Genomic DNA, 24,379 nt, shown 5'->3' with positions numbered 1-24,379 from the left:
AAAGGAGACGGCGGGTAACACAATCCTACACGCCACAAGCTTCCACCCTGTCAGTTTGAAGGAGAGCATACCATATCCGGAGTGCCTCCGAATGAAAAGAAACTGTAGTCTAGAAACTGACCTACATGACAATACAGAGAACCTCTTTGCTAGGTTGAGGGAAAGAGGATACAAAGAAAATACACTAGACAGAGCTAAGATAAAAGAGCGAAAAGCCTACCCGACAAGACCTTCTAAAGGGGAAACCAAAGGCAGTCAGTGACCTTAGTGAAACAAAACCATTCACTCCCAGACTGATCACAGGTTACAGCCAGCAAACACCACAAGGACCTACGTAGAATCATGTACAGGCACTGGCCACTCATCAGAATGGACCCCACCATTGGACCCATTTGCGCTAAACTGCCTCAGTTAACCTTCCGTAGAGCAATATCAATGCGGCAGGAACTGGTTAACTATGCGCCCATTGTAAATAAAAACACGTCCTGGTTACAGGCCCAGAATGGCTTCTTTAAGTGCTCGAAGTGCAAGGCCTGTTTACACGGAGTTAACACCAAAACAGTAGAATTCCCGTTCAGGAAAACACCCTACACGATCAGGGAACACTATACATGCAAGACTGACTTCGCAGTATATGTGCTCAGTTGTACCTGCAAGAAAATGTATGTGGGGAGTACCATCCACCCAGTTCACGTCAGGATCTTGCAGCACTTGCGCGCAATCAGCAATGATGATACTACCTACCCATTTGCCAGACACATAAATGCACACCACAGTGGGAACAAGGAACACCTCACTTATTTTGTAATCGACAATGTGGCACCAAAACCAAGAGGGGGCAATAGATTACAAGCATTGAGACGTTTAGAGTCCAAATACATCATCCAGCTAAATTCCAAAATACCAAATGGCCACAACGCAGACGAAGCACTTAGCGTCCATCTGTAAACTTGCACTACATATACAAGCAGATATTCCACAGGCAAAATCCTCGTGCCAAGACACAAGACCCATAGAGCTGCACAACATCTAGCTTCACCATCTCAAACAAGTTTTTAACCCACACACACATACATAATCACTTGTAAATATTAGTCACATTCTCACTTAGCGACAATAGGACTAACCATTAGACAGGCCTCCCCACCACCGAACACAGTGCCATGAGCAATTGACACATAGCACATAGCCTTCCTTTTTCGCTCCAAATCACCAGAAACAAAAAATGGGAGGCAGCAGAACACACAGCTAACGATTAGGCGGGGGGAAACCTAGAACCCACTTTAAAAACAGGACGACCGCAGGGAGTTATTCCCGGGTATTTACTGCCCACAAGGGCTAAACTCCATTAGTTTTTTATAAGTGCTGTATAGCAATATAGTCCGCCACACTCTGCACCAGGCGATAATTAAGTACAGAGGCAAAATCAACAACAGAATAAAAAAACACAAATTACCGTTCGGCACACTGCCAAACACACGTCAATACCGGGGTTCGAAAACGGCAACTGTGTATCCGATGCTTTAATTATGCCCGCACGCTGTAACATTTTCCCAACCCGTACCGAAAACATTAGCTACATGTATACCTTCAGAAAAAGGATGGAGCTCGATAACAATAGTTTTTTCAATATACAACGCACACACTAACGCCGCGGGCGTGGACCAGCATATACTCACGTTTTTTCACTGCCGCTACAACACGAGGCCTAACAGATGCATGTGCCGGAAAGTTACAGATTGGACATGCGCTGATAGGTTTTATACAAGGCGCAACATTTCTTCCAAGTCCATAGTAACATACACTAAGACCAGAACGCACGAAGAAACACACACAGTAAACAGACTCATACAGGCAGTGCTAAGCCTCACACACAAGAATCCCAAATTATATCTAATTCCACGAGGATAGGGAAACAGGAGGTCATCAAATTATGAGGGTAATATTAACTTAAATTGTAAAGAAGTATTTACACAGATTTTGTTACAAAGTACAATACATGAATTACAAAATGTATGCTTTTTAACCCTCTATGTCTATGGATTGTGTCACATGTCAGTTTTGTCGTTTTTCTCAGAACCAATGGGTTACATTGTATCACTATAAATAGGTCATACACACTTGGTGAAACCAGATGTAGTGAGCAAGGCGGACATGTCCGCCGAAACGCGTCTGGTCGTCTTTCTTGTTAATAAAGACCCTTGATTACGAATCCCACGGAGTCGGTGCCTGTTTTCTGAAACGCGTCAGGGAGGGCACTTGCTCTGGCATTATCAGAAATAAAATTCTGCACTGCTTACACTACAATTGGTGTGATGGCGTTTGATATCTGACAAAGTTGATCAGAGAAGAGGAGAGGAGGTCCGCGCCCGTTCAAGACCGCAGCGAAAAGCGGTCGGGATCCTTTTGATATATATATATATATATATATATCCACAAGAAACTCCTTTCGTCACCGAAACACAGGAGACAGACCACAAGACCAGATGTCAGGTTTCTTTTTTATTTGCTCAAGTTCGTGGAAAAGTGCATAACGCGTTTCGGGCTACTAGAGCCCTTGTTCACATGTATACACACATATAAACACACACCAATTACATTTTCTGTATATGGAACATCTCAGAGGATGAATTTACACGGTTAGCCATGTCTCTAAATGAGAATAATCTGAATTTACGGTTTACACAGCAAGAGCAGGGTTGATTTCTTGGATATTTGCCTATCTGTAAAAAATAGAACACTTGTGACAAAACTTTTCAGAGACAGCGAGAAACTCTATCCTGCATCCATGGAGCTGCCATCCCCCTGGCCTCCATATAGTGAGGTTCCCCGCGCTAAGCGGAACTGCAGTGCTGAGGATGACTACCAAAAGACTAACAATGAGATGGTTACAAGGTTGAAAGTGAGAGGGTATCCCAACAAACGTTTCGCTGCAGCCAGTATCCATGCAGATGAAACCTGTAGGGATGAGGCAATATATAGACCTACAGTGAGACAAACGGGGAAATACCAATGAACCCAATTGTTTTATTAGTAAGTACACTAAGAAATCGGATCAGTAGACACAGATTCTGAGAAAACGATGGGATGTACTTGTGCATGATCCTATTTTGAAAGACAAGGTAGGCACATATCCGTCTGTCACTTTACAAAAAAATATCTCTGAAGGACTTATTAGTCCATAGTCACCTTTCGACAAAGAAAACAATTGGTTGAACCAAACATGGGGGTTCAAACGCTGTGGCCGATGTAAAGCCTGTAAATATAGTGACAACGTTAAGGAGATTACACTAGCAAAACTACACAGAAATGGCACATAAAAAAGTGATCACGTGCAAGACAGTGTTTGTTGTCTATGGTATTAGGTGCCCTTGTGGGAAATGGTACATTGGTTTGGCCATTTTTCCAGTAAATAAGAGAATTCTGGAACACTGGCGCGCCATGAGCTATAGCACTGCCAAGTATTTTAATGGTAGTTGTGATGGAGATTGGAAGTAGGGAAAATTCTTTGGAATAGACATAGTACTGAAGAATCTTAAGAGTGGTGATAGGGTAGCATCCCTAAGGAAGTTAGAATCAAAATTTATTTTGGAAGTAGGGTGCACAGCACCAGTAGGGACGAACGTGGACAAAGAGCTTTGTGTACATCTACAATAAGAGTTTGAAGAGGGAGGCTTCTGAGGCCCAGAAGTAGGAATTAATGACCAGAGGTGCTTGTTTTTGTTTGCTGTGTGAGACATAGGGCTTTAATAATTGTGTTAAAAGAAGATAATCGATTGCTTTGAATGAGCTTTTGACCTCTGCCTATTTTGATACATATTTTTCAGAGCGGAATTGGACGTCTGTAATGTGGACTTCAAACTGGGTCGAGTGCATTAATATACAATAGAGATTTCTGTGAAAAATTAATATCCACTACAGGAACTGTATAGAGATGTATTTGAGACATGGGCAATTAGAGCCGTTGAAGCATAAGACCGTCGTAAGATATTGTGGGGAGATGCTTAATACATGACACTGTTTAGAGGCAATTTGGAGCTAATTTACTGTAACGTGATTAATTCGTGACTGTTGAGGATCAACAAGGATGTGATTGATAACACTTCTGCCTAAAGATGTAATTTCCCCCATTCCCCGTTTAGTCCGGTTTGAAAATAAAACTATGTAACATTTCAACAATGTAAAATTGCGGTCGATCCAGCAACATTCTAATGATTTGTAGCGAGATGGAATGAATGTAATAATATAATACTGAAATTCATTGCACTCATATAGAAAGAAGATAAGAGAATCTTTTGTTTTTGAAGTATGCTTTCACTGCCTGTGACGCAATCATGCCAATATAAAGTTGTTGGAAATGTCCGGCTGGTCATGTGACCAAGACTGAGTGAGACTGATGAGGACCCCAGGGCCATAATAGGCTCAGGGAAGGGGCCCCTGTCAGCTATCCAGTTGGCACCTGTCATGGGTGCTGGAGGGACTCAGCATTTTTTCAAAGAATTGGATGCCCCTGCACTCACCCAGGAATACCTACAATGTCTTCATCATTGGGGGCTTTAGGGGGAGCCCTAGAACCCACGGGCCCTTGCCAGCTCCTGTAGCATGAGCGGGTCAAATATTTTAGATGGATGCCCCAATGCCCAACTGAGGGACCCACATGTCTAGAAACACACTGGGCTGCAGGGGAAGCCCAAGTGCCCTCCAGGCAGGATATACTGGGATACACGTGGGAACCTGCTCAATTACTTTGCTCTTGCCTGGGCAGGAGCAAAGTTGTGTGTTTCTGCCCAAGACAGTATGAGCAGGGTATGTCTGCAATCTGCCGGGCACAAAACAGAAGTGTTCTGGAGGATGGGGTCCCTTGGGCCCAGCTACGCCTCCTTCCCGAATGATCGAAACTGCAGCAGGGGGATGGAGTCCATAGGGCCTCAGAGGAGTTGGGAGGGTGGCCCACACCCCCTCCACTTGTAAAATTGCACTGGGTTCCATGGTATGGGGTCCAAGGTTCTGAAACTTGACTTAGGGAGGGGCGCCTACGCCCCCCTTCATAAATTGCGCCAGACACTGGGCAATGGGGTTTCTGTCGCTGAAATTGGCTTGAGGGGTGGGGGCCACGCATGCCCCCTCCCCATATGTTTAAAAAAATTAATGGTTTGACCCCCTGTGCCATGGCCAACCCCATGGGCTAGTCATTAAAAAAACAAAAACAAACTGCTGCCATTTTATTTTTTTAACTGCAATCTAGTAGTTATGGCCACCACAACATTTCTTTTCATTTTGCGGCGGATGTACGACGGTACGACGCATGGTTTTACCACGCGTACCGTTACAACGCGTTTTTTACAACGCAAGTCGTTACCACGACTTGCGTTGTAGGGGTGCAGACTTAGGAATTTTTTAATTTACTATTCCAACACCAGCCTACGTACAGTAGGGAAGGTGTTGGATAGTAAATTAAATTATTCCTTGTCCTGTAGCGCCCTCCAGCGCAAGTCGTGGTTACGACTTGCGTCGTAAAAGACGCATTGAAAGGGTACTGCGGAGTAAAATCCACGTGGTAAAGGATGTTCCCCTTTTGCGGCAGGCCAATCTGTACGCTTGCTGGGATAAAGCCTCCTTAGCCAATCAGAAGGCTTACATTTTTCAGTTTCAGCCCAATTACCTGGATTTACAAAGTTTTTGAACCTTAATTTGTTAAAAAAAAACATACTGGACGGATTTACACCACATCACAAAAAGCATGCATTCTGGACCAAGATCTAATCTAGCTTTCTGCTAAATTTGTTGTAATTCCGTGCAGCCGTTTTCACTGTAAAATTTTCCTATGGCATATGAATTGGGATTTTAAGTTTTAGGAACCCCTTTGTTTCCTCAGCCCTCACTAAACGGATTACCCTGAAACTTTCCAGGAAGGAACTGAGGTATAGGCCTTGAAAATCATAAAAATGGTACTAGACCTGCAGGTCTAGTGACGTAAATAATCTATTTAACCTAATTGTAATGCTATCGACCCATAAACTGGTTTCAAATTATGTGATCCTAGGCAAATATTTTAATTCACTAAGCTGCCAATTTCTTCATTATAACATGTACGAGGACCTTCAAATACACGAGTTCAGCATGTCTGCTGTCAAAAAACTATTTTGTTTGATTTAATAGACTAAACTTTTGTTCCATATATAACACAAATCTAGCTACATAAAGGATACACATGACCCATAACTTGCCTCTTAATTCATTAACATCATTGTCATAAAGGCAGGGACTGGAATGTTTCTCAAATCATGTTTACAAACTATCACTCTTAATAAATACAGAACTAAAGTATAAAGTGATAGCACAGTGTCATTTGCAGTCAGCAGATTTTCCACTGAAATGACCACAACATTTCCTACTGACATACAGTTTTACTGATAAAACTATGCAGTGTACAAACAATAATGTTTGGAAATCGAGTTTTTGCAAATATGTTATTTGCACATCACCAAGTAAAGTTTTCTGATTAGTTTTGCTCCTATTTAAGTCTTTGTATAACACTTCTGAATTACAAAAAAATAAATGTTTTTGTAGTTCCTGATATATTCTGAAATACTTGTACAATTCATTTATAAGCTATTTGAATGGTGTGTGTTAGAAAAAAACTGACATCTTACAACCTTTTGTTTCACAATGATTGTTAGGCATCTCACTTAACACAACCTCTAACTGTAGTAAGGGAACAAAAAGTCAACACTATTTTCCAGGATAAGATAAGCAGCAATTAGTAAAAAGACAAACTGACATTTGACCTCTGTCCTTGAAAAAAACAGCAAATATATCAAGATAAAAACAAGATTTTAAGGCCTCTTTATTGCTCATTCCCTTTCTGAATGAACAGAACACCTGTTATTTTCCAGCTTAAGGTCACTCACCAGAAAGGACCAGTAGGTCCTAAAAATAGCTCAATCTGATCAAATCTGACTCGCCATAGCGAGTGGGCGAGTACATTTTTGGGCGAGTACATTTTTGGAGGCCTGAGGTGGATAACCTTTTTTCCTGGAAAGATTCATGAAAATTTGTTTGACGACTCCAAAGTTATTAAAAAAACAAAAAAACAATTTCTTATGGTAACTAGGTCCTAACTATAACTACAGAGTGGCGACCGCTATACCATAATATATATCTATATCTATCTATATATCTATCTATCTATCTATCTCTCTCTCTCTCTATATATATATATATATATATATATAAAGTCATGGCTTTTTAACTTTGTAAGCATCAAGTAAATATTTTGCACAATTGAAGAAAAGTTTGTGCTCTCTTTTTCGCCAGAAGGAAGTGAAGGAGTGCAGTGGTGCATTTGAATATATATATATATATATATATATATATATATATATATATATATATATATATATATATATATATTTTGTTAGGTGTGTATGTTGAAATTGTAAAAATGGGGGTGTGAGCGTGAACAGAGGGTGAATGATCCAAGCGTAGGCGTGTGATACATAGGAGTCTCAGTCAGATTGAAATAAAAGGAGAGACAAACAAGGATCATGTGAGCATGCAGAGAGAGAGGGGCATGTGGCATTCCAGATGTAGTTAACTACATAAGCAAGAATAACACAAGTGGAGAAAGAGGCGTATAAAAGGAACATGTGCAGAGCTTGAAAGTCAATGGATGATGAGAGATTCATTTTGAGTTTATCCTTTTCAGACAACTGAATCAAGCCACAAAATGCTTTACTTATTTCCTGACATGTAGGTAAGTTACAAAGAAGCAGAGAACAACAGGTCTTCAAATAGTTGAAAAAGAGCAGCAGTTTGAGAAACAAACCTACTTGTGGAGGCCCTAGGGTGTGTGGCCTGCAGCCAACGGCGTAGGACGCGCTATCAGCTTGCTCCTATGAAGTTGCCCCGAAATTGCCTTAATGCTTATCAAAAATCAGCCCAAAATTGACAAAAAATGTACAACATAACTGATAACTGCACTTGGGAAAGTGATGATTGTGCATCGGCTTCTCTGCCCTCCTGCAGTGTGTCTGATTGGGCTCTGGCCCCAAGTTAGTGCCCCTCTCGCCCCCGTTTCAGTGCGGGTAATGCGGGATCCTGTGAGGGCATACTAGGCCCAGTGGAGCTTCCGAAACTAGGCCTGAGTAGCTCAGTCGAGAATGCAAAGGAGCCTAGACAGTGACGGGATGGTCACAGGACTTGGGGGCAGTGGCGACGATCGGGAGTATGTGCCCGCCTGAATATGCCATGCCTGAAGACTTCGTGCAGAGTTGAGGGAAACTGGGCCATTACCCTCCCTGAAAATGGCTGTTTGCGAGACTGGACAAGGGGGAGGAGCTGGCACCATATACTGTATTGGGGAAACACAGTCACCATGATCGTTCCGAGGTAGGAGGGCACTCATGACGCCTCCCTTGTCTTCCGCATGACTACCCGTGAATGACTGGATCCATGGCTCCTACCAGCTTGGAGGTGGAGGGGGTAAAATGGACATTACCTGCTACTGGAGCATGAGCAACGATTCAACAAGGCACATGCATGTTGTGGTGCAGGGCGGGTTGGGCACAGACCCGTGTTCTTGTCTGATTGCTGTATCCACATGCTGAACTTAAACATAAATGTTGCCACGCAGTAGGAAGATCCACAGGAGACATGGCAAAGACACTCACAGTCTAGGTGCGGCCACCGCGTATCTTAACTGGGACATTGCTGTGCCAACAACTGGGTCCCTTTCAGATGTCTGACTGACCTTAAGATCGGTACCTCCAGCTACATTACCAACGTCGAGCAGTTCTCCCAATATGGAAAACACAAAGGTGGTAAGGGGTGGCACTCCTGTCATCCCCTGCCCACCTAAAAGAGCAGGCTCAAGAAGGACTTGATTTTGTCAAAGGCCTCGACCTCCACGCTAGAAACTGCAGCTACTCTGGACACACTATTGAAACTGTCATGGACACAAAAACAGCCCTAAATCTAAAATTGATTCTGTAGCACTAGATCTCTCGTTGCTAAAGTCTGACCAATGGAAATAAGCAGACAGGGTGATAGGAACAGAAAACTATATTGCAGAACTCACTCCAAAAGTGCCTGATTTGAAAGCCCTGATGGCTGACATGTTGGAACTGGTGTATTGTATGAGTTAAGGACCGGAGATGCCAAAGGCAGATCTCCCCACAGGAACCTGCAATGTGTTGGTACCCCAGAAGGAATCAGCCTGACAGGACCTGGCAGCCTTTTTTTTATAGAAGTGGATTAGATGAGCTTTGGATGCAGAGGGGCTAACCTGTTTATTTGCGATTGAGAGTCTTCAGGATCCCAAGTAGATGTTCCAAGCCAGGCAAGATACCTAGAATTCATATAGCCATGGTGCGCCCCTTCTGAGATAGTGACAATATCCTGCAGAGAGCCAGAGAGGTCCAGTGTGAGTAGAGAATTCTAAGATTATAGTGTTTCCGGGGTACACTGCAACGACACAACAGCAACGCAACACAACTCTTTCTGTCCACTCAAAGCAAAGCTGCACAAATTGGAATAACCACACATACTACTGTTCCCGGCACGGCTGAAACATAAGGAAGATGAACCAACACTGTTTTTCACAGCCCCCAAGGAGGCTTGAGAGTGGACTAAGATGAGAAAGGCTGCTGAAGGGCAAAGGACAGGTCAAGTCCCACGACAAATATGTCCCTCCCTAAGAAACCACGTGAGGAAAGGGACAAGGAGAGGCCACACTTCTTCTCAGGCAGCAGAGGGTTGTGAAAAACCCTAGCAACAATTGCAGCGATGGGAAAGCCACCTTTCTCCTCACTAGGCAACACAGAAGGTGGAGATGACAGTCTTGATATTGTGTCCTCGTGAAATGGATCAAAATACTCTGGTGATGAACTACCCCAGTTTAAATCTAGATCGGCAGATGACTTGACTGCAGACTGCCAAGGTCCTGAGAAACCTGGTTGAGCTTGATGTACCCAGCCTGGCAGTTGTTTCTTTTAATGAACATTTTTGCTAGGATTCTCAATTGATTTACATGCTTATTGTTCACCAAATTCGGGGTGGCCCGGGGAGGGGTTCACATTGGTGCAGACTAAGTCAGGCAAACATTTTTGCCCCACTTTGCAATTTCCCACAAGTGTTTTACGACTGTTTCTTGTTTTGGGAGTACGGACTGAACTGGCATTGGGCAGTTCTACACTCAACCCTGGGAGGGGAGTTCAGGTTGGGATTTGTTGGCGTGTTGGTTTTGTTCATCCAGTTGTTGACCATGGTTATACTTAAGGAACGGTGTAAGAAATGTTTTAATGCGCACTAGCATGGTTGACACAGTAGGTTTATACTTCTGTGGTTGATATTGCTTCAGGTAAATTGAGGGAAGAGCACAGTTACCTAGGACACTAAGGGCTGGGGACATCGAGAGTAGGTAGCCACACTTTCTTACCTTAGTACATTTGTGGTTTAGGATGCCCAGCTAAGATAAACAAAATATATATTTACTTGAAGCGAAGGGAAGAGGGGGGTCCATGTGGTGTTTCGGCAATAAACGCATCTCACTTCACACAAGGGCACAAGGCTACAACAGAGATGGAGAGGGCAGGTATATGGTACTGCCTTCTCTGCATATTCATGAGGAGTCCTGATATGGGTAAGCCCAGTGGTCCCTCATCATGTAGCAGAGTACAAGACAGATAAGGAAGGGCAGTTTCTCTGTCTAGATGGCAGACTAGATGGTAGGGCATTACACATGATAAGCGTGTGTGCTCCCAACAAAGGCCACTTCGCCTCACAACCAGAAGAGATAATAGGGCCATAAAACCACACAAATAAAGTCTGGCAATAACACTTCGAGCCCATCCCAAGGGAATTGAACTTAACTCACTGTCATTGGATGCCCACCCCTTTGCAAAAGTAGACAAATAAATGCAATGTTTACATTAAAGGTAATGGGTGATGCCAGCACAGGCAGTGGTGGGCTGTGCCAGTGTTGGAAATATGCAGCCACTCCAAAACTGACTGACTGCGCCCTTTCAAGAAAAATGCTGGCTATTTATGTTCACTTGTGTTTTCTTTCCCAGCAGAAACACTTACTCCCCATTCCCTCCCACTTGGACCCAATTTTTATACTTTATACCCCACTCTCCCTGCTACCTAACTCCACCTCCATCTCGTTTCTCCTTCCCTCCTCCTCTATTGCGAACATATCCAGTTCAAATACACTCACAATGGAAAGCTACAGTAACAAATCAGGAAAGCTACAGTAACGATTCAGAACACAAGAAGAGTCATGAGTCAGTAAAGTGAGTGCCATTAATGAAGGTAATAGTAACACCTATGATTTACAGCACTTGAGAGCAAAATGGCGATATGAAGTTCTACTGTTTCCCATGTTATTCCCTCTCGCCCTCTGTTCTTTCCACTTTTCCCTCCTCAATAGCTTGTGTCCCCTTCGTCTATTTCTTGGTGCATCTCGCGTAACATACCTTGCCTTTAAGAACTCCTCACATCGTTCAGTTTTTCTTTCATCTGTCGGTCAACCCTTGTTTATTCTCTCCCTTCACGTGACCAACTCATCTCCCTCTTCCCTACCCCTCCTCACCCACACACGGCTTCACATGCGCGAGTACCTGCTTTGCGGTAGCAGTCCTTGACAACGCCCCCGTTGTTCCCCCATCTTAATTCAAAAGGCTCGGCTAACAACCGCTGCTCGCGCTGGAGACTGGGACGCTCTTGCCACATCTAGCCATTCAAAAGCCAGAGGACAGTGACAGCAACCGCCCAACTAGCCAATCCTATTACTGATTGGGAATTCAGTGGCACCGCGTGGCTACAAGAGCGAGAAACTTCAGCCCCAGCCACTCGCGTCACATTGCTGTGGCGGCTGATACAGGGAACAACGACAAATTCTGGAGTGAATGTTAGGTTGGCGAAGAACGTTAGCGAGCATAATAAACAAGCATTTGCAATGCAATAGGTTTCGCATTAGGAAAGTTTGAGCTATTGGTATTGTAAATGACAAATGTTTTATTTATGTTTTGTTTTTGAAATTAGCGAAATGAATAGCTTTGTCATTTACAATGCCAATAGTTATAACTTTCGCAAATGTGACACCTATAGCATTTGTAATGCAATATGTGTTGTATTTATGTGACTTAGATGTATTCATATTACAAATAACAATGGCTTTTAATGTATTTAAATAATTAATACTTAAATAAAAGTGTAGTGATGACCATAAGGTATCAAGAATGGAAGTCACGAAGTATTTACTCATATATATATTTATTTGTAAGTAAACGAGCTTGTGGGAAGGGAGTGGGGGTGACTGCGCAGAGTCACTGAGAGGTCTTGTAACATACCGATGGCATCACTTAAATACAATTACAACATTCTAAAGGTGACGTATTTGTAGTGACCAATAAGCAAGGAGAGCAGGGGAGAACAACTAGACCTACAACATCTCCCTTTCTTAGGATGAAAACATTACATCAATTCATATTCTTTTAGTGCACTGGGTAACTTAGCTTTTCTGCCAGAGGGTGCAGGTGCCCTCCCAACCTCCATGGCATGTTGCAGGAACATAAGTATCAATGGAGGGCGCGGAGGATGCCTGAACAGGAACAAACTGCAAATCTCCATGTCTGACATCAACAGATGTATCACACAAGTTTTCACTTGTGTTATGTAATGTATTACTGCAATTTATTCTGGTACTGTCATTACAAGTATTGTTCAACGACGAATTACATCTATTTACAATCTGTAAGGAAGTGTTAGATACATCTTCACCCGAGTAAGTATCAAGCCAAGAAAATTAATTATCAAATCTAGCCTTGCATTTTTTCCCTGAGAACCATAAATGAACTTGGTCTTTCTTAATATTTATAGCATCACTCTTATTGCGCCATCCAGCATATTTGAGACAAACGGCACTATCAGTAACATCAATGACTTCTTCAGGATCACAGTATTTTGACTCTCCTTTAAGATGATCGACAGGTTTCAAGACCAAAGCCCAATCTCCCTTGAGGAATTTCTTGTTAACAGCCCTATGCCTTTATCGTGATACTGTTTGGACTTTAACTGGCAATCTACAATTTTCTTCCTAACCTGTAACTGATCATCATTGATAGTGATGGTGGTTGGCAAGTTGCTATCTGAAACAATAAATTTAGGAACAATTTCATTGTCACATCTTCTCCCTCTCATCAAAAAGAAAGGGGAGAAACCTGTTATGCTGTTTGGGTGGTATTGTACGCAAAAACTCTTTCTTCAATAAAGTTTTTCACCGGTAACTGTGAAGCCAAAGCTAATTGGATACCGTCTTTGAGGAAACGGTTTACTCTTTCAATTTGACCATTAGATTTTGGTGAGTATAGTGGAGTCTTCTCTTGGCAAATTCCATGAAGATTCAAAAAGTCAGTCATTTTGTTAGACGTGAGTTGTTTTCCATTGTCAGAAACAATGATGCGAGGATTCCCTTCAATAGAAAAACAGGTATGCAGGAAGTCTATAACAGTGTCAGAGTCAATGGTGCGTACAAATTTGTGGTATATCCACTTGCTGTAGTAGTCGCTAACTGCAATTAAATATCTTGAGTTTTGTTCTAACAGCTGAAAAGGACCTGCCATATCAATGGCTATTTTAAACCAAGCAGAGTTTGGAATAGACACTAGTTGCATTTCATGCGTTCTAGGTTTCCAATGTTTGTCCGATCTAATACATATATCACGTCTTTCAACGTATAGATCAACATCAAGGTCCATGCCGGGCCACCAGTAGTGATCTTTTAACTGTTTTTTTGTCATGGTATACCCCAGGTGTGATTTGTGCGCAATAGATATCAACTTGCTTCTAATTTTTGAAGGGGGGACCAATAAATCTCCTCTCATAAGCAAACCTTTATAAACACTCAATTCATTTGCTACATGCAAGTATGTTCTAAAATCTGCAGATAGATTGCGTACAGGAGGCCATGAAGTGCTCATAAATTTTTTTACTTTGTCTAATACAGAATCCTTATCTAAAGCCTCCAACCATTCCTTTTCAGAAATTACCGTATTAGATTTGGTCAAAATTTCAACATTTGAAACTACACATTCTGTCTCATCTTCTCTTTGATTTTCTGAATTTTCTGTCGGTAAGCGGGAAAGAAAATCTGCTCTGATATTGCTTTTACTTGAAATGTGACTAATAGAAAAGTTATATTCCTGCAATTTAGCAAGTAATCTTACCAACCTAGCTGATGCTTTTCCGTTACCTCTACCGTATCCATCAAACATGAAGGTGAGGGGTTTATGATCTGTAATCAATTCGAATTTTTTGCCCCATAAATACATTTTAAGTTTGTCCACAGCCCAAACACAAGCGAGGGCTTCCCTTTCGATTGTGCTATAATTTTTTTCTGTGTCATTCAATCTGCGGGAAATGAAAGCCACTGTGTGCGTATGCTTACCTAACGTTTGCGTGAAAACAGCACCGATTCCCATCGAGCTAGCATCAACTTTAATTATATTAGAACCATTAGTATCAAAAGGTTTTAATGTGGGTGCTTTCACAATTGCATTTTTAATTTCTGTGAAAGCAAAATCATGTTGCTCATCCCATTCAAACGTTGTCCTTTGCGTAAAAGAACTCTCAAAGGCTCAACCATCTTTGAATAGTTCTCAATGAACCGAGAATAATACTCGCTGAGCCCTAAAAATGATCTCAAAGAGTCATTTTCTCTTGGTTTAGGAGCATCAGTTATGGCCTTCGCTAAATTCAACTTAGGCCTAATACCTTCATGACTAAGCACATGACCTAAATATTCTATTTCGGTTTTCAGGAATTCGCATTTGTCTTTAGATATGGTCATGCCCTTCTCTTGCAATTTCCCTAGAACAGAATCTAAAATGGCATTGTGTTTACTTATTGTTTCAGCTTGAATTAGGATATCGTCCTGAATTTTTGTACTCCTGAGATGCCACTGAACATGTTTTCCATGAGCTTCTGGAAGACACTGGCAGAAGATGCAAGGCCAAATGGTAAACGTACATACCTGTATGCTCCTAGAGGAGTGATAAATGTGGTCAACTCTTTTGATTCATCATCCAGTTTGACCTGGTGGTATGCCGACTTGAGATCTATGATTGAAAAATATTTAGAACCAGCGGTGTTGGCCAAACTTTCTTGAATTTTGGGTAGTGGAAAACAATCCACTAGAATATTCTTGTTCAACGATCTCAAATCGGCACACAAGCGATATTCTCCACTTTTCTTTTTAATTAAAACTATTCCCGAAATCCATTCAGCTGAATCAGCTGGCTCAATTACCTCTTCATTGACCAATTTGTTTAACAAACTCTGCAACTCCTCTCGAACTGATAAAGGTAAAGGCCTTACTTTATGCCTAACAGGGATGGCATCTTTTTTAAGTATGATTTTATGTACGAAACCTTTGACGCACTTTATACGGTCTTCAAACAGTGAATTGTACTTACTTACAATGGTGGATATGTCATCATTATCTTTTTTATGTTCTGAAGAAATAGAAATGACAGATATGAAACCATCATCCAAAACAATAGGATCTTCTGCCCCAGGTTTTAAAATTATTTTCAATTTGGCAAGATCCCTCCAGCCTACAATATCTCTGCCACGTTCCGCGACATATATGTTAGTGCTTATACACCTGCCCTTGATATTCAAAATATCCTCAAAGTACCCGAACATATTAATTTTAAATTCTCCGAATGCTTTGGGGTTTACATCTGGAGATATTAAGTCAACATTTGGCCAATATTTCAAATACATTTTATCTGAAACTATGGTTATTGGAGATCCTGAATCTGCCATTATGTTTAGTTCAACTTCTCCAACATGTACAATACCTAAAGGCCCTCTAATTTCATTGTCACAATCTCCTATAGCTAATACGATGTTAGAACACATGTCTTTGTTGAAATCATCAATCTTGCTAATTTTGATTCTGACAACACGTTTCTGACCAAAATTACCACAAACACTTGCAAAGTGCCCTACCTTCTGGCATCTTGTACATTTCTTCCCAATTGCTGGACAAGTCAAAGAATCAGCCTAGTGGTTATTGAACCACATCTAAAACACACAAATTGAGAAGTGTTAGCATTATAATTAGGTTTGTACTTATTACTAGTATTAAATTATTTTCCTCTTCTGTCTTGCACCAATGAAACATTAGAATTTGACCCACTACCCTTTGATAATTCTTTTGAACCCTCAAGTGAACACTCTATGCCTTTAGCAATATCAATCACCTCTGACAGTGTAGGATTTTTACATGCAAGCAAACGTTCTTGAATCTTGTGCTCAAAACAGTGAAAAACAAATTGATCTCGGATATAAATATCTACCATATCTCCAAAATCACACTTCGTAGCTAACACTCTTAAACTACCAATATATTCTTCTACATGTTCTGACTCCGATTGTTTTCTCTTAGAAAAACGATGTCTGCCAACCATAATATTCTCTTCCTCGTCGAATTGTTTCTCTAGTCTTTTTACTGCCGATTGAAATTCATCAAGAGGAATAAATTGTCCCGGACCAGGTTCAAACTCGGGCAAACTGTCGAAAATGTCCTTCCCAGCTACTCCTAATAAACCAAACAGAATTGCTTTTTTCCGTTCCGGATCATATTTCTTGCCATTTATTGCGACCAAATAATTCTCGAAGGCTCTAAACCAGTTACGTCATTTCATAGCTGGTTTACCAGGTTCATTAAGAAAATGTGGTGGCGCATTAAAATTAGGTTCGTTGGCCATGACTTCCTTGAATTGGTCTTTAGGCTCCTTTTTAATATAAAACGCAATGGTGTCACCTCAAAAGAAATAACAAATAATGTATAATAGATGTATTACACTAGGATTGAAAGAACTTGCTAATAAATGGTTGTTCATCAAAAAATTAACTCGTACTGTTCTTCACCGACAATGTTTTTATCACAAAAACTCGAAGGAAATAAATACCTTTTTATCGTAGTAAGCTTCGGTTTGAATTTGACTATGAAGTAAGCGGCTGTCAGTAAGTGTGAAGTGAAGCGAAATCCAAAATGGCGTCACGTACTCACGCAGGAAACGTCGTGACGTAATACGTCGCGATCTATACACCACAGTTGAAGGCGCTGCAAGTGACAGCCGTGATGACGTCTTGCAACAGCTGAATTTTGACAGTTGGATGTTGAGCAACTGTCAACGGCTATTGCAACGATTTTTCACACAACTTTCCAGTCACACGCACTGAAAGATATACATGTAGGAATATTTATATATTCGCCGACATCCTTTGTAATGAAAAAAATATGCGTAACCTGCCTGAAATTATTCTTGAGAAGACTTGAAACTTCATATGGATTTCCGGTGTCCTTTACTTTACGCCGAACGTCTCATATGAAGAAATATCACTGTCAAATAACAGGTGCTCCGAAAAATTGAAAATAAAATTAATGATTGGCCATAATATCCTTTTCAAAAGAATGAAAATAGACACTTGCCTTGATGTTAAGAATAAGCTGCCCGAATAAATTCTTCCACAAGCTCGTCTCGAAATTCTCAATCCCGATCTCGTCGCCAATTGTAGTGATGACCATAAGGTATGAAGAATGGAAGTCACGAAGTATTTACTCATATATATATTTATTTGTAAGTAAACAAGCTTGTGGGAAGGGAGTGGGGTTGACTGCGCAGAGTCACTGAGATGTCTCGTAACATACCGATGACATCACTTAAATACAATTACAACATTCTAAAGGTGACGTATTTGTAGTGACCAATAAGCAAGGAGAGCAGGGGAGAACAACTAGACCTACAACAAAAAGTTATTGTAATTTATAATGGCAATAGCTTACACTTTTGTAAATAACTTTTGTGAAGATTATGTTAAGTGTATTTTATTGTGACGAAAATCCAAGAACAGAAGTGAAATATTAACATCTTCTTGTTACATTTGTAATAAAGCTTGAAACATTGAGGGAACATATTTGAACCAGGTGTTGTTGAATGGATGCACAGATTGATGCTGTGGTGGCGCTGAGTGATGTTGTGATGGCAAATGAGTGAGGCTGTGGCGTTCAGTGATGCTGTGGTAGCGCATTGTGATGTTGTGGTGCCCCTGAGTGATGCTGTGGTGGTGCTGAGTGATGCCGTATGCTATGCTATGTTTTGTTTTACTATCCTATGTTTTGTTTTGTTATGCTATGCTATGTTTTGCTATCCTATGCTTTGATTTGTTATGCTATGCTGTGTTTGGTATGCTATACTATGTTTTGTTATGCTAAGCTATGTTTTGTGATGTTATGCTATGTTTTGCTATGCTATGCTTTGTTATGCTATGCTATGTTTTGTTATGCTATGCTATGTTATGTTGTGTTTTGCTATGTTTTGCTATGCTATGTTTTGTTATGCTATGCTTTGTTTTGCTATGTTTTGTTCTGCTATGTTTTGTTCTGCTATGTTTTGTTGTGTTTTGTTATGCTTTGCTGTTTTGTTATGTTATGCTATGTTTTGTTCTGCTATGTTTTGTTGTGTTTTGTTATGCTTTGTTTTGTTAGGCTATGTTTTGTTATGCTATGCTATGTTTTGTTGTGTTTTGTTATGCTATGCTTTGTTTTGCTATGCTATGTTTTGTTTTGTTATGCAATGTTTTGTCTTGCTATCCTATGCTTTGTTTTGTTATGCTATGCTATGTTTTGCTATCCTATGCTTTGTTTGTTATGCTATGCTATGTTTTGTTATGCTATGCTGGTGAGGGTGTGTGACGGTGATGGGGTGTGAGGGTGAGGGTGTGTGAGGGTGAGGGTGTGTGAGGGTGAGGATGTGTGAGGGTGAGAGGGTTGTGAGGGTGAGAGGGTTGTGAGGGTGAGGGGGTGTGAGGGTGAGGTGTGAGGGTGAGTGAGGGTGTGAGGGTGAGGGGTGTGAGGGTGAGGGGATGTGAGGGTGAGGGGGTGTGAGGGTGAGGGTCTGAGGGTGTGTGAGGGTGTGTGAGTGTGGGGGGGTGTGAGAGTGTGTGTGAGGGTGAGGGGGTGTGAAGGTGTGGGGGTGTGAGGGTGAGGGGTTGTGAGGGTGAGGGTGTATGAGGGGGAGGGTGTGGGGTTGTGAGGGTGTGGGGTTGTGAGGGTGAAGGGGTAAGGGTGTGAGGGTGAGAGGGTGTGAGGGTGAGGTGGTGTGAGGGTGAGGGTGACAGGGGTGAAGAGGGTGTGAGGGTGTGTGAGGGTGAAGGGGTGTGAGGGTGAAGGTGTGTGAGGGTGTGAGGGTGAGGGGGTGAGGGTGGGTGAGAGGGTGTGTGAGGGTGAGAGGGTTTGTGAGGGTGAGAGGGTGGGTGAGGGTGGGTGAGAGGGTGGGTGAGGGTGAGAGGGTGTGTGAGGGGGAGAGGGTGGGTGAGGGTGGATGTGAGGGTGAGAGGGTGGGTGAGGATGGGTGAGAGGGGGTGTGAGGGTGAGGGTGAGGGGGTGTGAGGGTGAGGGTGTGAGGGAGGGTGAGGGGATGTGAGGGGGTTTGAGGGTGAGGGGGTGTGAGGGTGAGGGGGTGTGAGGGTGAGAGGGTGTGTGGGGGTGAGAGGGTGTGTGAGGATGAGAGGGTGTGTGAGGGTGAGAGGGTGTGTGAGGATGACAGGGTGAGAGTGTGTGAGGGTGTGTGAGGGTGAGGGGGTGTGAGGGTGAGTGGGTGGGAGGGTGAGAGGGTGCATGAGGGGGTGTGAGGGTGAGGGGGTGTGAGGGTAAGGGGGTGTGAGAGTGAGGGGGTGTGAGGTTGACGGTGTGTGTGAGGGTGAGAGGGTGTGAGAGTGGGGGGGTATGAGAGTGAGGGGGTGTGAGGGTGAGGGGGTGTGAGGGTGAGGGGGTGTGGGGGTGTGAGGGGGTATGAGGGTGAGGGGGTGTGTGAGGAGGTGACTAAGGCAGCCCAGTGAGGGTGAAATCAGCCTTCCATGGGTGTTTCTAGCTCAGGGTGGGCATGGCCTGACAATTCATGTTATGCTGTTCATACTGAAGCAGGACCAATACAGATTTGCATATGGCTGCGAGAACGTTTAATTAGCAAAATAAAATTGTGTGTTTAACATGGACGGGACGCAAATGAGTAAATGTATTGTATTTTCTTAATGACGTTTTAAACTTGCCAGAACAAGGCCTCAAGTGAGAGCAATAAAGCAACAAGCTCTCGGCATTGCTGTGGCGGGGAGCGCATTCCTTTGAAGCCTGAAGCGGGGGCGGGTGAGCCCATTCCTTTGAAGTCTGAAGCGGGCGGGCGGGGGAGCACATCCCTTTGAAGTCTGATGCCGAGGCCGATGGTGTTTGATGTGCACGCGCCTGGCTCACATAAACTGTGACTAATCCGCAGCTTGAGTAGACTTTTCGGAAGCCTTACTAGAATCTCGCCGAACAATGCTTACGCATTGCTTCAGCGAGACCTAAAAACTGAGGGGTGGGTTTGTGAGAAATACACTGGATGGCACGTGTTGATTTTGCAAAGCACTGCGATAAAAGGCGCCACGCCAAAATTCGGAGTTAAAACGTTTGCAGGTAGTTGAGGAGAGAAATACATTTTAATTTCATTTTTAATCCCACATTTGAAGCATTAAGTAATATCGCAAACCAGACCACTTGTTTTTCAAAATGACAGACAGTATGTAATGGTTTTTTTTTCTTTCAATTTGGTTAGGTACATGGCATTATTTGGGCACTTTAAACGCTGTTGATTGATATGTTGTATGCAGGTCTCAAGTCCTAAAAAAAGAAGTGGGTGTACTCACTAAGTGAGGCAGAATGGGTGTGACATCACCATGTGTGATATCAAGGTGCATCACCTCGCATATGGCTTCACAGGAAGTGGCATCAAATCTTAAGACCTCATATATGTTTAGCAGGTCTATCATTAGTACATTTGAGCGAATTGCAATATTTAACAAATTAGATTTTGCATTAGGGTTGCCCCAACATATTGACACAACGTGATGCAAAATCTGGGCCTCAATTTATACTTTTTTTTTTTCTCCCTTCCACAAAGAAATTGGCAACAAGGAGAAATGAAATGTGATAGTAAATCTGTTCTGCTTAATTGGTTGCAGTGTCTGTATTTTAAAATATCTTATAGTGTAAGGCACCTGCTACAGAGATCTTTGTGTGTCAACTAAAACTCAGGGAATAATATTTATGGTAAGATAATTCTGGAGGAAAACGTATTTGCTGGGTTGATAAGTGCTTTGTCTAGTCCTAGGTTTTAATCAAAGTAGCATGAAGGGTTATTATGTCTCCTGCAAAGCACATTATGTAACATACTGATGACAGATTTATGTTTTATGTACATTGGTAAGTGAAATACTGCTTATAAGACAGAGATCCTTTTGTTACTTGCAGCTCATAAATTGTAATCCTTCTAATATAGCGCAGTGAGGTATGAAGGACATGTGGCTCCTACACCTTGTAACCCTCGCTGTCTTATGTAAGACATCCTTTATATTGATGTACACACATATGATTTATTGTCAGTATAATCTGTAAGTGTGATGTAAGGGCTCCTACTTCCTGCATTGGGATTAAGGCTAAAGCACTATAAAAGAAATCAACCAAAATAGAGATTATTTGTGTAATTACTTGGACGACCAACACATCTGACATTCTTACAGTGTTTGCATATCTCTTACATACTGGAACTGAACAAAGTCAAAAGCATTTCTATCATAAGTACCTATAAAGTGATAAGATGTGAGCCTGTGTTTCCCCTCCATTGCATGTATGCGTGAGACTCGGAGTGGTCCCCAGTCAGGAAATTCCAACAAAAAGCTGCCCAATGGCCCCTTAACTCTGTCTTTTTTTAAGGGCGAAGCTGGAATCTGATAAGCCCCTTCCCTGCCTGCACATTTCTGCTCGGAATAAAACGTGCAGCCGCTGCGGAGTATCACGGTGTCAGAAAATGACACCTGTACAAGTTCAGCATATTTCTGTGAATTCTAGGAGAAGTAGGAAAGGAACGTGGCACTCTGTTGAAAGTGGCTAGCTTTGCAGCAGGGTAGAGGATGTATACTCTGTGAAAATAGTGGGTAGACGGCATCTACTCGTGTCTACTCTTGACTCGAGCCCTGGTTGTATGTGTAGTGGATACTGGCACAATTTGTCCGAGCTTTCACAGGTGTTTTTACTTTTGAGTTTTGTGAAGTTGAATGAGGAAAAAGCATTGTAAGTATACAGGTAAAAAATCGAGGTGCCATGTAGAAGGTGGAGATTTTTAACTGAAGTTCTCACATTTCTCTGTAGAAAACAAATAAGTTCTGCATGTATAAACGACTCTGATTAAAGGCTAATAACCCCCCACATAAACTCCTCCACCCTGCGCCACTTCCTGTACCTCTCAAGCAATTTATTGGGTGTACATAAAGAGGGGGCCGGAGGGTTGTGGACTCGAAGGAGGAGGAGAACTACGTATTTAGGTAATGAAGATTACCGGTAAGTAATTTAATCATTACCCCTCCTCTCCATCCCTGTAAAAAATAATTGAATATCTTCAACAATTACTTCTTTGCTGTTATTAAGACTAGAATTCTTGAATATGAGTAGAAGCCACCTCCACCACTGATTTATAGGCTTGAGATATCACCTGCATGACTACTGCTTATAGTTTGCATTGTTACCTTTTTGCATTTATTGGCTGACCTGCAAGAGACAAAGAGTGAATTAGAAGACTTAAAGTCTTTCATGTAGTCTAAATAGGTGGTTAGAGCTCTTTTGACGTCTAGATTGTTTGGGACACCTAAGGTAGCATCTGAAAAAACAGGCAGAATTATTGTTTGTGCCAAATGTAAATGTGATTGGACCCTTGGGCAAACTTGGGGTCTAATTTTAGAACTACCTAGTGGTCAGGAAAAAATCTTAAATAGGGAAACAACATTACCACAGCTCTCACCTCTCCTAATCTCTTTGCAGAGGTAATAGTGACAAGAAAAGCTGCTTTAGATGAAAGTAACGCTAAACCTGCTTCCTCATCAGGTTCAAAAGGCTGATGTTGTATACCTTACAGTACAATTGTAAGATCTCATGTAGGGATAGGGTTGTGAACTAGTGTTTTTTGTAATCGGAAACTCGTCAGGAGTCATACATATAACAGGGATATCTTCAAGTAGTTTTCACTCCCACTAAGGGCCTTAATAGCTGCCCATTGGGAAGCTAGGATAGATGGAGCTAAATCCTTTAGACAACTTTCCCTCAGAAATTCTAGAATCAAAAATGGATCTATAGCTCATGCAACACATCGCAATCTATAGATGATGCAATGGTGAAACACACAATTTATGAAAAGATGATCAATGCTTCTTATAAAAAGCTAATGTTTAGGGTTTTCTTGAAGCCTGGATATCTAAGGTAACTTATTTGGAACAGCCCATTTTTTCCAACGTTGTCCTTTAAACATTCAAGCCGCCAACTTTAGTTAACTGAGTTACAGAGTAGGGAGTGTCAGAAATCTGAAAGGAAGAGGATGCAGGGAGAGATGTAAAAAAATTATTCTTTCGGCATGCTTATCAGGAGAGATAACCATGGATGTTGTGGCCAAAACAGTGCAGTCAGTATCAGCGTGTTCCTCTCCTCTTAAATCTTCCAAAGCACCTTCAGGAAGAGGGCAATCGGCAGAAAGGCATACAAGATGCCCTGAGGCCAGGCAATTGATAGAGCATCCAGTGCCCATGCCTGGGAACACACCTCGTCTGAACTGAAAGTTGGAGCATCGCATTGTGTTGCAACGCAACAAGATCTATTCAGGGTGTCCCGAAGTGAGCACTTTTTCTGACCGGACTCCCCGGCAGACTAGATGATAAAACACTGATGATGGAAGGTTTCAGGTGAGGCTGTCTACCAGGAAGTTCAGCTGTCCCTGGATGTAAACTGCTCTCAAAGGAAGAAGGCCGAATTTCTGCCCAAGCAAAGATCTGTCCTGCTATCTTGTTCAGGCTTCTGTTCCTCTTATCCCCATGGCGATTGAGGTAGTATCTTGACACATGGTTGTTCGTCCTTATCAAGAAGTTCCTCCCCACTAGTTGGGGGGTGAAGTATTGCAGTGCATGCCATATCCCTAAGAAATGCATCTAGTTGGAAAATTGGATCCTTTCTTCCTGTAACCAGGACCATTTATTTCTCCATACCCCCCAGCGTAGCCCCTCCAGCCCCAGAGGCTGGCATCTGTTGGTATTTGAAGTTGAGAATGATATCGCTGGGGGGCGTGGCCAACACCATGGCGAGCTAAGACGTGCGGCACCGGAGCTCCCGGCGAGCTGCTCCGAATCCGACATCCCTACTGCCCAGAAAGCCACCAAAATAGCCGAGACGGAGCGGAGACACGCCAGGACCCAGCTGAGGCGAGCGCCGAGTGGTGGAGTGGCGCGAAAC

The 24,379-nt window shown here is 42.3% G+C and overlaps 1 protein-coding gene across 5 annotated transcripts in view; it reads right to left on the bottom strand.

Moving 5' to 3' along the window:
* ENTHD1 (ENTH domain containing 1) overlaps positions 1 to 11,768 on the bottom strand; it is a 1,583,016-nt gene extending 1,571,248 nt beyond the window's left edge. For 4 of the 5 annotated variants that reach the window (XR_013608914.1, XR_013608915.1, XM_078683401.1 and 1 more), the window contains exon 1: positions 11,622 to 11,768. The gene's annotated coding sequence lies outside the window, so the exon portion shown is untranslated. The other variant, XM_078683403.1, reaches the window with a different exon arrangement.
* Between the last annotated feature and the right edge of the window lie 12,611 nt (positions 11,769 to 24,379).

The sequence above is a fragment of the Lissotriton helveticus genome, chromosome 1_1 (assembly GCF_964261635.1).
Source record: "Lissotriton helveticus chromosome 1_1, aLisHel1.1, whole genome shotgun sequence".
NCBI classification, from domain to species: domain Eukaryota; kingdom Metazoa; phylum Chordata; class Amphibia; order Caudata; family Salamandridae; genus Lissotriton; species Lissotriton helveticus.
This window is presented reverse-complemented; position numbering and strand designations above follow the sequence as displayed.